Source organism: Melozone crissalis, unplaced genomic scaffold (assembly GCF_028551555.1).
Source record: "Melozone crissalis strain CALT ecotype California unplaced genomic scaffold, PUWL_Pcris_2 ptg000004l_1, whole genome shotgun sequence".
NCBI lineage: Eukaryota > Metazoa > Chordata > Aves > Passeriformes > Passerellidae > Melozone > Melozone crissalis.
This window is the reverse complement of record NW_026535782.1, coordinates 23,802,098-23,819,025: the sequence shown is the minus strand read 5'-3', so window position 1 is coordinate 23,819,025 and position 16,928 is coordinate 23,802,098.

Below are 16,928 nucleotides of genomic sequence, written 5' to 3'. Positions count from 1 at the left end.
GGGAAAAAAAGCTAGAAAAAAAGCTAGGCTTCAGGATTTTTTCCCATCTGGGGATCAAGAAATTTTATACGCACCACTTCCCAAATCTCATTTCTCAATGCAGCTTCATTTTAAAGTAAAGATGTTAAAGCAGTCTGTGGAAAAATTTCTCATTTGTTATCTACACAGACAAAAGTGCCAAACACAGGATATTGAAGCTTCTGTGCAAATTTACTGCCAAAAACTGAGGGTCCAACTTTGCAATGTACTCCTGCTCTGAACCCTCTACCCAGAAGAAGAATATTACTATTATAGACTTTGAGGGTCTTAATTTGCTGTATTCACATGCAATGTTAATAATTTTCCATTTCACATTCTTTCCATTTGTATCTTGATGAAAATTGTCTTTATCCCAAAGAATGTTGTGAAATTAAGAAAAGTGTTTAAACATCTAACAAACAAGATTAGGCACTGTGTATCAAAAATAATGGCCAAAGTTTAGCATTTTTAGATTTATACTGGCATTTTTTTCTTTTTAAAATGTCCCTTAAGGCTCTAAAAAATCTAGTAAAAGTTTGTATTTGATAGTGTCAATGGGTAATTTTAATCTTTTCTTTAAATTTCAACATTGTAAACATTTTTTTGTCTAAGAATTTGAATAATGCAAGGAATGTCATGTACATAACATTTTAATCTGATTTCTCTTTTTCAAGGAGAAAAACAAACTTTTATTTTTTTATATTAGAATTCGCTGCGTCAAGCTAAGTGTGAATATTTGATTAGTCAGATAAAGTACACTTTTTTCCTTGAGAAACTCTCACTGCAAATCTTAAAAGGTTACCTTGTTATTTCTAGGTTTAGACAATGGTAAAATAAATTATCTATATTCTCACACTGGCTGCTTTACCATTCATACACATGATGCTTTATAAGAGGAGTAGAGGAAAGGTAGCACATACAAAAGATTCTATATTCCAGATTAAAGAAAATAAACAAAAAACCTCGACGCTTTAAAAATTTGATCTCCTATCAACAAAATGATGTCATCTCCTATCAACAAAATGATATCTTATGGAGCTAGTCTAAAATGTATTAAAGAATATCTTCAATGACTTTTTAGCTGTCCCCTCAAAACTGATTCTACTGAATCATTTAAAATGCATGAGCACACACACAGACATGCATTAATTTAAATAACATAGTGTTGCCATTATTATTATAGCATTAAGTACTCCAGTTATACTGAACTCAAGACAAACATGAATACTAAACTGGTATATATATTCCCATGTACTAAACAGTACATGTAGAGCAGACTCCCTTGGACTCTATGTCAGTTGTTTTAGGGAAGTTAAGGGTGTTACACTGATAGGTAAAGAAGGCAGGACTGTGTAATTAATTTTATTTCCAGCTGTTGAGATTTCAGACTATAATTCCAAGACCTCTAAGCAAACATCTTTTTCTTTATTTTTTTCCAGGCAAACTGTTCAGACGTGCTTTGGGGATTGGCTGTGTGCCCAGTTTGCACAAATGCCAAAGACTCCTGCACACTGAGTTAATTAAAATTGACTGCTTGTCTTAGGCAGAAAAAACAGGCTAAATTCTGGCTTGTTCTAAAAAAAAAGATTGAACAATTTAGGCAAACAAAGTAACTTTCCAGTAAGCCAGGGAATAAAAGTAACACATTGCTTTGCTTTGAAAAAAACAGATCATATTTTTATTTTGTTTTCATTTCTACCTCAAAGGCTTTTTTCTTTTCTATTGTGGTTTGTTGATTTTTTTCTTTATCCTTCTGCAGTGAATGGCAAATTGTTAGATCTGTGTATCCCAAGGACACGAAGACATATATCAAATGAAGGGTATAGACAGATTTTACAGACCGGAGATATAAATGATAATAAAAAGTCTAATCTTGCAGATGTTTAAACCTCACAGGTGTCTCCCCTTTTGACTGAAACTTCCCCAGTGCTTAGTGTGACTTTCTCACTGAAATTCACCAAAACTGCTGCAGTCTACAGGGCTCAGCAGCTGTCACATGCCTAAAAGCAGCCTAGTGCCAAAGTCTCCAAAGGACATTTAATATACATTTCCTCAGAACAACTGACTGACATTGACAATAGAGCTCACAATGAACTAAAAACATGTCCAAGATTTATAGTATTTGTACACTCAGGTTCAATGATCTCAGGTTAGGGGGTTAAAATTCACACATTCCTGAAGGTGTTTTGTGTTTTTGTTTTACTTTTAGAGAGTACTGAGAGGCCTAAGGTTAACAGGTTAGCACTTCCTTCTCCTTCCTCTGCTTCTCTGCAGGGAATATTATGTGATTCATAGGAATATACAGACAGAGGTAAAAGAAGAAATTGATGGGAAGCCAGAAGCCCTAGAATGTACATCATTCTATAATTCAGCTTTTATAGCGTTCATAAATTCTGTCTTTGCTTCAAGAGGCTCCTTTATGCTTTTTAGTAATCAGTATTCTGGGGAATAAAGATGAGCAGACTTGACAAGAAACCCATAATTGACTGTTTCCCTGATGAGTCCCCACCCCACAAGGTTACAGAGTCATATGTGGGGTGTTTCTAACGGATCTTCAATTCTCCTTTGTATAGTTAAAAATCTCAGTCTGTCAGGTAAAGAAGGTTTCTAGAGAAAAATGGCCTATCATTAGTTAGAGCATTCTTCAGGGGGAAAAGTGGCATGAATTTCCTAGTAGATGACATCATATCACAGCTTTATTTTAAAAGAAAAAGCATTGAATTTCAAAAGAATCAATACCAGGGTAGGTTTCCAGCCTCTGGATATGAAACAAACAGATGTGTGTCCTTATGAGACTATGTCCCCAGGAAATCTTAGGTTTTCCTATTGATTTTTTATTTTTGACTTCCCCAGCACACTGGTTATTCTGGTTTGCAATCTGGGATTTAAGCATCTCCCTCAGATGTAAGAGATGCCCTCAAATCAATATATAGCATCAAAATATATTTTTAGTTGTGTATTTTTGTGTTTTGCCGAGAGAATTTGATTTAAATTCAGATTTTTTTTCCCTAAAACAATCAACCTGCTGAGTGATGTCACTGCTCTAGCTACATGATTCTGATAGCGTGCAAATGTGTCAAATGCTGTTTATAAGAGCAGAGTGATATTAATTTTGCCTCTTGTAATGAATCTAAACAGAATTATTAAGTAATCCTAATAGGGCATTCACAAAACAAGCTGTGGAAGCAATCAGGCAGCCTCATGTTTAATCAATGGGTGTTAATCTCTACAGTGTTCTTTCAAAGCATGGGCTTAATGGCCTTAGGGACCAGTTTCAAAGCAGGATCCAAGATGCAAAAACAATTCTTAGCAGACCAAAGGTTAACACATACATTACATTTTAAGGAATTTTTCACAAAATAGACATATAAATATAGATATACATAATCATAAATATATAAATAAAATTAGAGACAGAAGATATACAATTGGTCCTAATTCTAAGTCATATGTGGATACACAATAGGATTAAGTTTTTTATTTCTAATCTTGAATTATTTTACATATGGTCACATTTTTTTAAATACATTACTTAGGTGAAATTTAAATGTGTCTAGTCTTCTTAATAGAAGAATGCATTATAAATTGAATGCTCAACTTCCTTACTAGCTTGCTTTTCCATTGTGTTTTTAAATGCCTAGTGGATTAAATATTACCATTTGGGAGGATTTTTGAATGTAGTGTATAAAAAGAAATATGAGCAAATATGGTTGTGAAAAATGTTTGCATATATCATGTTTTTCACTGTTAGATTATTTTCAGTTTCTCACTAAGCAGCAAAAATAAGACTTGCATTGCACTAAATAAATTTGCTGAAACCTTCTAAGCAATTCACATTTTAAAGAAAAGAAAATATGTAAAAAAATTAGTATTTACAACGTTTTCAACAGTGAAAATGGCAATTTCATTGATATTTTGTAGTACTCTTTCTCTCTCTCTCTTTTTTTTTTTTTTTTTTTTTTTTTTTTTTTTTTTTTCCTGGTGTATCTGCAATATCTGCAATGGTCAATTCACTACAATGTAGAAGAAATTTATCCTGGTCTGAAACTGATCCTGGTATCTCACTTAGGGCTTGCTTAGAAGTAGCTTGGGTACATTGCTGACTTGTGAAACATGTCCATTATTGTGTCTTACTTCCTTTTTGCACACTGATTTTTAAACATATTTCCTGCTTTCCTTCATTGTTTTCTCATTAGATCTTTTATCAATGAATTCAAGTGAACCATGATTTTAAAAATATTTCTAGAAAAATATTTAAATTGATAAATATTTTTGCAACATTTAAATCTAAATCTGTTTCATGTCTTGATGAAATTGAAGTCTGAAAAAAGTCAGAAGTCAGATGAACTGTAACAAAATCAAAAGTTGAACTAAATCCTTTTCTAAGGAAATTTGTTTGATCTGTCCAATACTAAATGTTTAAAAATGTAAAGGTACAAACTGCATCGATTAATTTTTAAATAAAACTACCCTGAACTATGTATTTTCTCCATTATACCAAGTTTTGTGCTACTTAGGGTCACTAAATAAGACACCTAGACGTAACAGAAAAGCATCTAATATCAGTTAAATAGAAAAACTAATAGGTCTTACATTTCTGAAGACTTTGATTCCTCAGCAAAACCTGTTTACAGTCTTCAAAGTAATGCTGTCACTTATTAAAGGCCAAGTGTAAGTAAACAATCAAGGTTCCTTGAAGTGGTCAAGAAACCACAAATCAGAAATGGTTTGAAAATGAGATTATTTAATGTGCTACATGAAAGTAAGGTGAAAAACATGATAGGAGCAAGGTATTTATCACACCTTTAAGAAAAAAAGTCATCATTTGAGTGAAGAGTTTTATTTGTTTTAAATAGAAAAAATTAACTTTCTTTTTAATTTTCAGGTTTCATTTTCTTACAGAGGCAACAAAGCTATTAACACATTGAACATATTTATTCTTTTCTAATATGGCTTAGAACATAAACATATATTATTCTTTTTTCAAACACATTTTTCAAACTGTCGTTGTGTTTATAATGTATAATAATTTATAATTTGTAATTTATAAAAATCCAAGGAAAATGTTCGCATTGGAGTTTTGGCATGTAGATCTGAGCTAGGCCTTTGAGGGATATATATCAATAGAAGTAATAAGGTCTTTCTGCTCAAAGGCATCTAGAGAGAGTGGAAAAGAATTCCATAAAGTTTCTAGAATATAACCATAGCTAGGCCCAAGGAATTACAAAATAACATTCAAAATGGCCATAGAAAGATTAACACATTCAGCAGTACCTGCCTTAATTAAGGTAAAGATGTTAGAATCCAGGCTACCTTCTCAGACCCGCTCTGACAGTCTGTAACATCAATTTTCTTTTTAGCAAAAGATTCACCTCTAAGAACGGCCATACAATGCAAGAGAGCCAAAATTTTAGTCATAAATCCTTAGCTTCAAATCCTGGATATTCTTTTTCATGCTTTCCTTCTCTCTGTTCCTTTTAAAATGGATATGTAATGAAAAAAAAAAAAAAAAAAAAAAGAGAAAAGGAAACCTAAGCTATAGCTGGTTTTAAACTTTATGTAAGTTTAAGGTAAATACCTATTCTAACAGGATACTCTCAGGGAGACCTGAGAATAATTCTTAGAGGCAGTTTTGATGTGGCCACATGTCACTTTTCCCTTTCTGCTAACATTCCATGCTGATTGGAGAGTCTCAGATAGAAAAAACTTAATACTGGAAATGTAATTCAGCTTCCTGGTGCTTACTGTTGGCCTAGGAACCTTTGTGCATTGACCCTATCCATGCTATGTATAATTTTGAGACTGAGCACTCCTGGTATTGCTTAGCTATTTCTTCCAGCTGACACCACTCTGTCTGGAGTCATTGCTTCAGTCTGACTCCCACTGATGCCATTCTCCACTCTTTTCTTCCTTTCATTTTCTCCTCTCTCCTATCTGACTGACCTCCCTTCACTCATTGATCTTCCTTTAACAAAAATCCACTTGAAAAAGTTAAAGGCTGGACACAATTCAAACAGAAAAATGGAGAACCAGCAGGAAGACTGCAAACGTAGACATTATTTGCTCCTGTCTTGTCAAGCTCCATTCCTTGGACTTGAATAGACTGCAAAGCTTTTAAGCTGCCTCACAAATGCTCTAGCAACCAGATATGATAAGTAAGTGATAAGGAACTTAATTTAGCATCTTCTTCTATTTAGCCAAGAGGGCAAGCCCTAGAGGGCATCTGATCTGTGATTATTTCCATAAATTCTTGGCTCCAAGTCTAGTCCTCAGGTTATGCATAATTTCTATTATGCTTCTTTTTACTCTAGAGATTCAAATGAAAGCCTATTAAACTACAACACATGGAAGAAGAAATTATGGCAACTTTCATGTTTTGTGTGCTATCACTAGTTACAGACTGGTTAAGAAGTTTAGGAGTTTTTCTTTAGCTGTTCAGTTTGCTTTTTTTTTTCTCTAATCTAGTGCTGGAAAAAAGCATGGAGGCTAGCAACAAAGCTTAAGAAAAATAAAAGGATAAGCCTTAATTTTGTTGCTCACACTGCTTCATGGATTTGAAGCAACTCCATTCAAGTCGAATGAGTGAGAGGGAACAAAAAGAAATAAATTTTTAACTGTTTATTTACCAGTAATACCTAATTTTTTGGTGCTGTCTTTTAGAATCAGTGACAGAACTAGGGAAAAACAGATTAAAAAAGTAAAAAACCCCTAGATCATGAGGCAATGACTATAAAAATGAACAAAATAAGAATACAGTTCTACACTAAAAAGGATTACAGTTTTTCTTGAAATGCAAATAAGTATCTAAACCCCAAATAGTAGACTAATACACTTGCTTCATAATTAACTATGGTATTTACACACTGAAAAAGAACAAAAATTATCCTTCAATGAACTTCTGTTAGTAAATCAAGAAAGGAACTAAAAGATAACATGATATGGCTTTGGGTTGCTGTTCAGATAATTGGTATGCTGCAGGTGTCATCAAATTAAAGTTAGACAATACCCCCCTCAAAAGCCCCATTTTCAAATTGTTAGAGAAGGAGCCAAAAAGCTATTTTCATCCTATAAGATTTAAGGGTCTCAGGTGTTCATTACAGCTGGTACTGATTTGTCCCATGATTACATTTCTTTTTTGAGAATATTTCTTCCTGATCTCTGTTAGAAGTCTAAATGGAGAAGTTTTATCTCTCCTCCAGAGATCTGCCTTTTGCATAGCACAATATACCATTTACAGCAAGGCTTAAAAAGATTTTCAAGAGGAAATAAAGGGATCTCCTAACCTTGCCATAGTATAAAAGAGTGACAAACAGGAATTCTAGCTGGTGAGTAGGGTGATATTGACTTTATATATTGGTAAAATGGATATTAGATTTGAGAAAGAAGGGTGTTGCAGACTCACAGTTTTGAAAAAAAAGAGGTACAAACGTATGAGAGAAATAACCTCCTCGTATTACAATAAGTTCATGACTGGTGGTGAATTATGTTATCCTGCACTTGCTGAAGAGGTGCCCTTCAGGAGAAGCAAGGCTGATTGGTAGAATCTAAATCATTGCATCTGAGAAATGTGGTTCAAGGAACATTGAAATAATTTCAAATTTTTTTTTAATTGTATAAAAATGCTTTGGGAAGAGTTATGATGATATTAGAAACAATAAATGCTCTTGTAAGCTGTTACAAATTCATATGTTAAGGTACTCAAATAAATAATTTGCATGATGCAGTAATACTCTTAACAGTTTTCTATTTCCAGCATTGGTCTTACTTTCACCTATTAAAAAATCTTGTCAAAGATTAGCACACTGAGATTTGTCATCAAAATTACTTGAGAAAAATAACTGATGGACTGGTACAATGTCCTCATATTACTGTGGCCTTCCATTTGTTTTTATCTTCCCATAAAGTATGATTTTTTTTAAAAAAGAGCTGTTCATTGAAGAAAAAGAAATGGAGTTTTTTTACAAGATCTTCCTATATCTTTAATTAACTTCAGTAGTCTCAGGACTTTTTACAAGTTTAAGAGCTTCATCCATATGTTTTCCGTATTTTTTCCTTCCCTTTCTTCCTGAATGCAACCTGTCCAATTTCAGCTATATTTGAAAAAGTGATGGAAGCTTTATGAAAATATGTATCTGTAGTGAAAGGGTAGTAGATACCAGACATCATGCAATCCAATTTGATTGTTGATTTCCCATAAATCAGTAGATGTGTAATGTCCAAGCTATTGACTGGCCTTTAGGATGGCTGTTACCTTGGAAGGGTTGTCAAAAACAAAGTGGAGTATGGGCCATAAGGGACACAAATTAACAAAAAAGGAGGTTTAGCTGGATTTTTTCCTGCTTTTCAAACAAATTCTATTTGTTTATTTAACTTCATATTAATTTATGAATGACCTTTTCAACTTGCCTCTGTGATTTTAGGCATTTCAAATTTGTAGAGATGAGATCTTGGTATCTAACTTCTCAAGGCTTGCTGGAAATTATAAATATAAAACTTCAAACATTATTTTATATATTAGCCATTAATCTTGCCTGAAATCAGATTTTGTGAATAATTTCTATATAAAGATACAAGTACTTAGAGCTTTTTTAAAAAAATTTTTCTCTGAATTTTTCACAGATTTCCTCACTATTTATTTTTGATTATGAACTGTTAGCGAAAAGGGTGAATTAGCAATAATCTTGGTAATTTTTAATTTACAGATTCCTGGAAAGCTATGCTTACATAATAACAAAATTGTAGAACATATTTCAGTTACATGTAAGCAAATTTACTAATCAAAACACCAATTGAGAAACAGCCAAGGATGTCTCCAGCTTCCTTCTGAATGTGTTTTTAAATCTCCACATATTTAGAAAGGCAGTTAAGCACATGCCTCATCCATTAAAGTTAATGTTTAGCCTTCAGGTTTTTCTCCTGAATTTTATAAAAATAGCTGCTACAAGAAAAAAAGTGACAGTTGAATCAGCTACAGTTTGACTGTGATAGTAGAGCAATCACATCATTGAATGACTTCATTTTTTTTATTCAGTGACTGAGGTAGTTTTACGTAGAAAGAATCCCCTACTGCTATGTTTTGGTAGTCTAGCACTGCAGTACCACTGTAAGTTAACTGACTTGGAAGCAGGCATATAAAGCTTCCAGACAAATTTTAATTTATTTCACATTATAAAAGATTTATTGAATTTAATGATGTGCATGCCAAGTAGAATTAAATTAAATCTTTATACCAAAGGAATTGTTTGAATTCCTTGACTTACAAATAGAAGAGTATTATTTCAATAGTGAGCATTTATAAATAAATATTTTATATAAAGTGTTTTTTAAAAAATAAAATGCCTGGAACATTAGGAGGAAATATGTCAGAAATCCATAGAAAAAGGCACCAGTTTTATTACTTATAAAAAGAATTATGGAGTTAAGTTCTTCCCTGTGGGTTTTTCTACTTAAGACTAAGCAGTTCGGAATAGCTAATCCTACTCTTGACAATGCAGTCTATAAACAGTTGTTGTAAATTTCTTACAGATTCCAGCTCTAAAGAAGAGAGTAATTGCAAATCTGCTGGAGTTCTTGAACATTCTGCTTGGACCTCTGTGGTATGACTTGCCTGCATGATTATAGAAAGGAGTAGACAAGTGAAATAATTAAGCTGTGCCTATCAAAAAAAATTACCAGATTCTCCTGTATACCTTCCAGTGCTTAATTGACAGTGGATTTTAAACAGATACTGAGGAAGCTGAAGGACAGAATATGCCTTTTCTTCACACACTGTCTTATGGAATATTAGTCATGGTTGCTGTTTTAAATTGCAATTGAATTACATCAAGACAAACTGAGAAGATGCTTAGACTGGTAAAGCAAAAAAAACCTAAAAACCAAAAACCCTGAATATAATAGATACTAAAAACACAGGAAAAAACCTCAACTCTATTGTATTAGAAGGAGAATTGATGTGGTCCTAAAATTTCTCTGTAGCCTCACTGCTGTGATCTCACAAGGCCTATGAGAGGATTTTGTTGGATGCTTAAAACGCAGTATTGGCAAAGAAGTGTAAACCTATTCCTAATGCCAAATAAAAGCATCAAAAGGGACTAGAACATGATAAAATCCTCAGGATAAAAGCAGTAGGAAGACAGCTAGTCAGCAGCTGTGAAAATAGAATTAAACCTTGCATAAATTGGAAATGGTGTTCCCCAAACCAAGGCTGAAACCAAATAATAGGGTATGTATAATCTCAACACAGGATTCAAACTGGGTCAACAGGATATCGTGACTAATTTTGAGGATGGCTGCCAACATGCTCAGGCAATTGCAGCCTATTGACCAATGTCAAACAGTTCAAGTTTGCTTTCCTCACAAACTTGAATTTTTAGATAAATATGTCTTAGAGCAAATGAGCCAGTAACTACTGAGCAACATAATGCTGAGTGTTAGGTTTGAAGCTTAAGTCAAATCACATTTAACCATATTTCAATATGGTATATGGATGATAAGAGTAAGGATTTCAAACATGCATGGGATTTGGAAGAATGAAGGGAGGACAAATTCTGCACAGTATTAGGACATATAAAAAAAACAATTAAAAGATACAAGACTATACTATAAAGAAAATACCAGTTCCAGTTTCAAAATACATTTCTATTGCTTTGAATGATCTAATTAAGCCAGTTTATCTGCAGGAAAATATATTTTATCTACTTGTTCTGTTCTTCTAAGTAACTTATTTTGCATCTACTTTAGGCCTTTTTTTCCATTTATGCATTTTTTACAGATGTTCATCTTCCTTCAGCTATCACTTTACCCTTGTGTCTCCATGGAAATGAAATTTCAACTACACATATTATGCTGAAATTTTATCTTCCAGCTGCAGACAAGATCTTTTCTAAGTGTCTTCTGTACCAAAAATTCTGTGAAACCAAGTCTATATCTAAGTTAGTAAAAAGGGTATGGACTCAGACACTGGCTCAAGATTGGAATGTTAGTGGTGGGGCAGGCATTGATCTCTCCTCTCTGGTGACAAGTGACAGAACCTGAAGGAATGGCATGAAGCTGTTGATTAGGGTCAGGGTTCCACAGTTTTGGAGTCAGCCATTTAGACAGAACTAGTAGTCATCATGAAAGCCAATTCATGCTTCTGATCAAAATTTGAAGTCAAATTCAGAGTAAATGTTATATCAGTTGCTATTGATTTTGGACCTCACTTATCACTCTATTACTTCTATGTTCTTAATTTCTCTTTTTTGTTCCTACCATTTATTTTCTTTCTCCCTTTTAAGAAAAATATCAATAGATGCTTCATCTTCCTCATCTCTGTATTCCTGTGAAATCATTTCTTATGAAATTGTCTACCTTATTGTGTAACTGCCTCCTACTAGAGTTTTGTGACTCACAGGTCTCTGTCTGTATTCTTGATATGTCATACACCTCTCCAGCTTAATGTTTATGTTTGTCAGATGTCTTCATCTATAAAATTTGTTAATATACTAATTACCGATATAAGGTAAATTTCTTGTGTTTTAACTTACTTTACCTTCTAGGCATTATCAAGCATGCATAATTCATAAAATTGATGTTCTTCCCAAACTGCTACTTCTACTGTAACTGTAAACAAAGGAGAAAGTGATGTCTACAGCATTTTTCATTTTCTTCCTCAGGTTATTTCCTCTTATAAGTTCCACTGCTGTAAGAGTAATACTTTGAATTTTCTCAAGTTTCTATTTTATTACTGTCTGGTTTGAAGAAATTTAATCTGTTGTTTAAATATAGTAAAAGGAGTATCCAGTCTTGCATGCATTATCCAAGAATGATCTCACATGAATATTAAATAAGAAAATATACATCTTCAAGTCAGAGTGCTTTTGAGGGTGGAAAAATGTTTGCCTAAACTAAGATCATCATACTGGAAAAGAATTAATTCACTGAGTTTATAGAAGAAACACTTGACACTTATCAACACTACTTGATGAGTTCACTCATCATGAGTCATGAATCATGCTTATAGCTCATATGATATTGCAGTTTATATCCCACCCATGTTCAAAACTGTAAAAAAAGGTCAATTATTTTAAGAAGGTAGCTTCCTTACAGTATCACAGAATCATTAAGGTTGGAAAATAGCTCCAAGATCATGGAGTTTAACCTTTGACCAAACAACACCTTATCAACTGAACCATAGTGCCATGTCCCTCCAGGGATGGTGAACCCACTTTCCTGGGCAGCCTGGTCATGAACAAATTCTTCCTGATGTACAACCTAAGCCTCTCCTCACACAGCTTGAGGCTCTCTCATCTCATCCTATCACTAGTTGTCTGTGAGAAGAGGCTGACCCCCGCCTTGCTCCCGTTAGGTAGACAGGAGGTAGAGGACAGTAATTTCTCCCCTGTGCCTCTTTTTCTTCAGGCTAAACACCTACAACTCTCTCAGCCCCTCTTCAAATCGTGTGATTTTCTTTCTAGACCCTTCACCAGCTTTGTTGGACTTGCTCTTCTCTGGACTTGCTCCAGTGCTTCAGTGTCCTTCTTGTAGTGAGGGGCACAGATCTGAACACAGTACTTGAGGTGCGGCCTCGCCAGTGCTAAATACAGAGGGAAATCACTGCCCCAGTCCCGCTGGCCACACTATTGCTGATACAGGCCAGGATGCCATTGGCATTTTGGCCACCTGGGCACACTGATAGCTCATGTTCAGGTGCTGTTGACCAGCACTCCAGATCTTTTTCCATTGAGCAACTTTCCAGCCACTCCAGCCCAAACCACTGCATGGAGGTGTTGTGATCCATACACAGAACTTGGAAATTTGCCTTACTGAACCTCATAGTCTTAGCTTTGGTGCGTTGATCCTGCCTGTCCAGATCCCTCCACAGCACTCTCCTACTCTCCAACAGATAAACACTCTGGCCCAACTTGGTGTCTAAATTTATCACACACCTGAAAAATTAATATTAATATATTACATAAGCAGCCATATTTCATTACCTTGAGAATGAAGAAAATGAAGCAAGAATGAATACTTTACAAAATGCTGTCAGCAGAAACAAAGAACAAATCTTTTGAGTGTCTCACAAATTCCTGGAATCACTCTCTTCAACATTAATTATATTATATTAATCCAGTTCCTTACTCCACTGCCTGGGTTAATAAAAATTCCTAGATATTAAAGGGAAACTATTTCCAGGTAATCAATATGAAAATTTACATCTAATTTTAAGAAGAATTAACATCGAATTTAAGAATAGGATTCCAAGATGAGACATAAGAAAAGTGTTTAAAATAAGTCACTGGCTGAAAAGGGTTTTTCTTGTATAATAGAGTCCAAATTAAAATCTGAATGAATAAAAAAAAAAAAAAAAACTATTGTCATGCAGAAAATATAATGTGGGGTTTTTTCTGGAAAATATTTATATTTTAATCACATCCAGCAATTGGTTAAGAATATAGTCTTTCCTTTCTAGTCAGAGTGTGTGTTCTAATCAGAAAGGACATTAAAGTTTTTCATAAAAATGCTAACACCCAATGTTCTTTGTGAACCATATTATAGTTTTGTTTTACCTTGGATGTTGAACTAACTGAGTTCATTCTTTATTTTGGAAGTAAAATGTCGATTCTTGCTTTTTCTAAAGAATAGAAAGGATGAAAACAAGAAATTTCTACCCATGAGCTGAAGGAATAGTAAAATATGTTAAATAACAGTAAAATAATAAAAGGAAATAAAATAGAATCAAAGAAAGGGAAAATGGTGAGAAAAATATCTCTAGTGAATAATGTTAGTTCTTGTGTGCTAGTATGGTATATGCCCTTATTTTTAAATTAGATGGTGTGGTTTGTTTCTCCAAGGGAGGGCTCTGGGGAAATCCCTGCGGGGAAAAGATCCTGAGGATTCCACAAGATGGCAATGAGATTAGTGAGAAAAGCATCATTAATATCTATGTAAATTCTTGCATTCGTTAATTAGAATACTAGAGTAAAGTTTGACTTCATTAATTCAGACTTTCAAATAATCCAATTACTTTGAATTCTCCATCTTGTTCCAAAAAGCCAGTTTTCTGGGGACCATTTACAACTAATGAATTCGGAAGACCACTAAAATCCTAAAACTACTCGCAAATTATGCAGTGTAATCCCTTGTGATTACTTTCAGTTCAAGGCAAACTTTACCCCTGATGGATAATGAGAAGAAGCAGTAACAGGAGAGAGAACATCTTGTGCTTCCAACAGCGTTTAAGGGGGTGCCTCCTCAGCCTCCTCTCAGCAAACTGTCCAGGACGCCAACAGAGGTGAGGGTCAACAGAACATCCAAAGCTGTCTGAGACAGAGTTTCCTCCAAACTGACAATGGTAAAGAAGACATCCATTGGCCTCAATAAACTGCTTAAGACTAAAGGCATCAGAAGGGACAAGAAAAGCTTCAGAAGGGACAAGAAAAGCTTTTCAAGAAAAGCTTGAAAATTTGTGATAGTGGGAAGAGAAAAGAAAGCAACCAAGAAGAGTCAAAACCTGTTTTGACACTGTCAGAAATCACCCCACTGACATTGCAATCTGTACCTTGACCTTACTGAGAATCCTTCCATCAGATGCCATGAGTGTGTATATCTTGCTGGAGGAATAACATTTTAGGCACACAAAATAAGAATCCACACTTCTGAGGTACACATCTGAAGCTGAGGTGGAGGTTTCTTATGAGGTGGAGGTTTCTTATGAGAATATGTTTTGTTTTGTAGAGACTGTCATGAACACATGTAAGCCTAGAACCTACACCTCCAGCAGAAGGGTACAGGAATAAATAAATCTTCAGAGGTCAGGAGAGTGCTTTTGAGGTGGACTCTGAGGGGAGTGCATGTGTGCCTGTGCGAATGTCTTGCGATTTTACAGAAGGTGATGTAGAAATGTCTAGGTGTTCTAAACAGCAAATATTACATTTTGCCCTCATGAATGCATAATTCGCTAACTGGTGGTTAGTTGCATGTTATTAATAAATCTAACAGCTTCAATTTTGACTATATTTACAACACATGAACAGGGTAGATATTTTTCTGCAATGTTTCTGTCTGAATGCAATCAATCAAGTAATCAAAAAAAATTGAGAAGTCTTTTGTGATTATGTACACCCATGCACAGCTACCTGGCATAACTGGAAGGAGAGAATATTTAATTTAACTTTATTTTCAACCAATACCTTTTAGAACAGTTGAATTATTTCTAGTAAATAAGGCCAGTTAGAATATGGCTTCAATCAGTTCAGTCTGTGGCTTATAATAAGAATTTTGGCTACTAATAACCTAAATTAAAATGCCGGGGAAACTGGGGATCTTGTTTCATGATGTGGTTTTCTGTTTGTTTGATTGGGGTTTTGTCATAGCTTAAAAAACAAACAAATCAAGCACCATAGGTTTTTTGTGGAGCTTTTTGTTATGTTTTTTATTCAGTTTCAAGGAATTAATTGTTCTGAATTATGTAATATTTTCTTATATGTACAATATTTTATACCTTGCTATAAATGTATTTCATTTTCCCGATTTGCAAGAATGGCTAAAAGGTAATTCTGTTATTTAGAACAGCAAAATGATTATGGGGATATTGTTGACATTTGATCTACTTCAGTGCCTGGGAAGATTCCATTCTTCAGCTGCTGGTGACTGGAGTAAAATTTTAAGACTGTGAAGCAGGGCCATCATCTGGGTTGGCTGCTGGTGTTACAATGACCATTGTTCTCATCTGAGTACCTGATGGAAGAATGCAGGGATTACAAGTACAGGGTAGATGAATTTTTTTTACAGATTTTCTTTTTCTTACAATTTTTCTAACAGATAAATTTTATCCTCTAATCAATGGCTATGCAAGAATTTTATTCAAAGTGGACCAGATTAAAGAGAAGGAATAAGGATGACATCTATCATTTGGCTTAACTCAGTATTAAGATATTTTGCCATCAGATAGTAGATCAAAATCCCACAAAAAGTAAAAAGTAACAGGATCCCTTTTGTCTATATTCTGAGCTTTGTGAACTTCTAAATCCAAGCAGCAGTTTCTGTCCATGAGCCTTTGTAATGGAATCATTTTATGGTGTGGTTGGAAAGAGACCTTTATGATCATTAGCTCCACTCCCCATCATGGCCAGGGACCCCTTTCAGTACACCAAATTGTTTAGAGCCTGGGCCAACCTGGCCATTGGACGCCTTTTTAAATCCACAAATTTTTGGCCACTTTAAACTTGAAGATAGCTTGAGTACTGACAATCATAAGATTTTTCAATTAAAAGATACATCACAAAACCCCAAAATCACTTACCTGTAAATGCAGATCTCTGCCTTCTCTAAAAAAATATATAAAATTGTTACAACTACAGTTTTCAATTTACTTGAAAAGATTTAGAGTTACGATCACTAAGTAGACTCTATGCTTGAAATTTTACAAGACTTAACTGCTTCACAGAAATAATAGGGCAGCCTCAGGGAGAAAATAGTGCATGCTTAGCAAATCCATAAATTTATATATTGGTTCTTTTCATTCCCCTGATAGGAACATATGGTCAATATGTAGAGATATCAGTCAGTTAGAAAACAAGAAGTAAAAGAAACAATATATTTTTTAATTTAACAGTGAAAGTAAAAAGTGATAATGAGAACTGCAGAAGGATGTACTTTTTCCAGAGAGAATGAAATAATTACAAGTTCTGTCGACAAACCAGGATCCATGTTAATTATAAGAATGTGAGAACAATGTAATTAAACAGTCAAATGGTGAAGAGTATTGACTGCATCATATTAGATATGGATCCATTAGATCTGCTTTAAAGTAGAGGAGGTAAAAAACATTGGTTGAATTTTGGATTAGTGAAGATATTTGGAATGCAAATACCCCTGATTAAAAAAATCTGGTTTCTATTTGTCTGAATTCAGATATTTTGAAACAAATA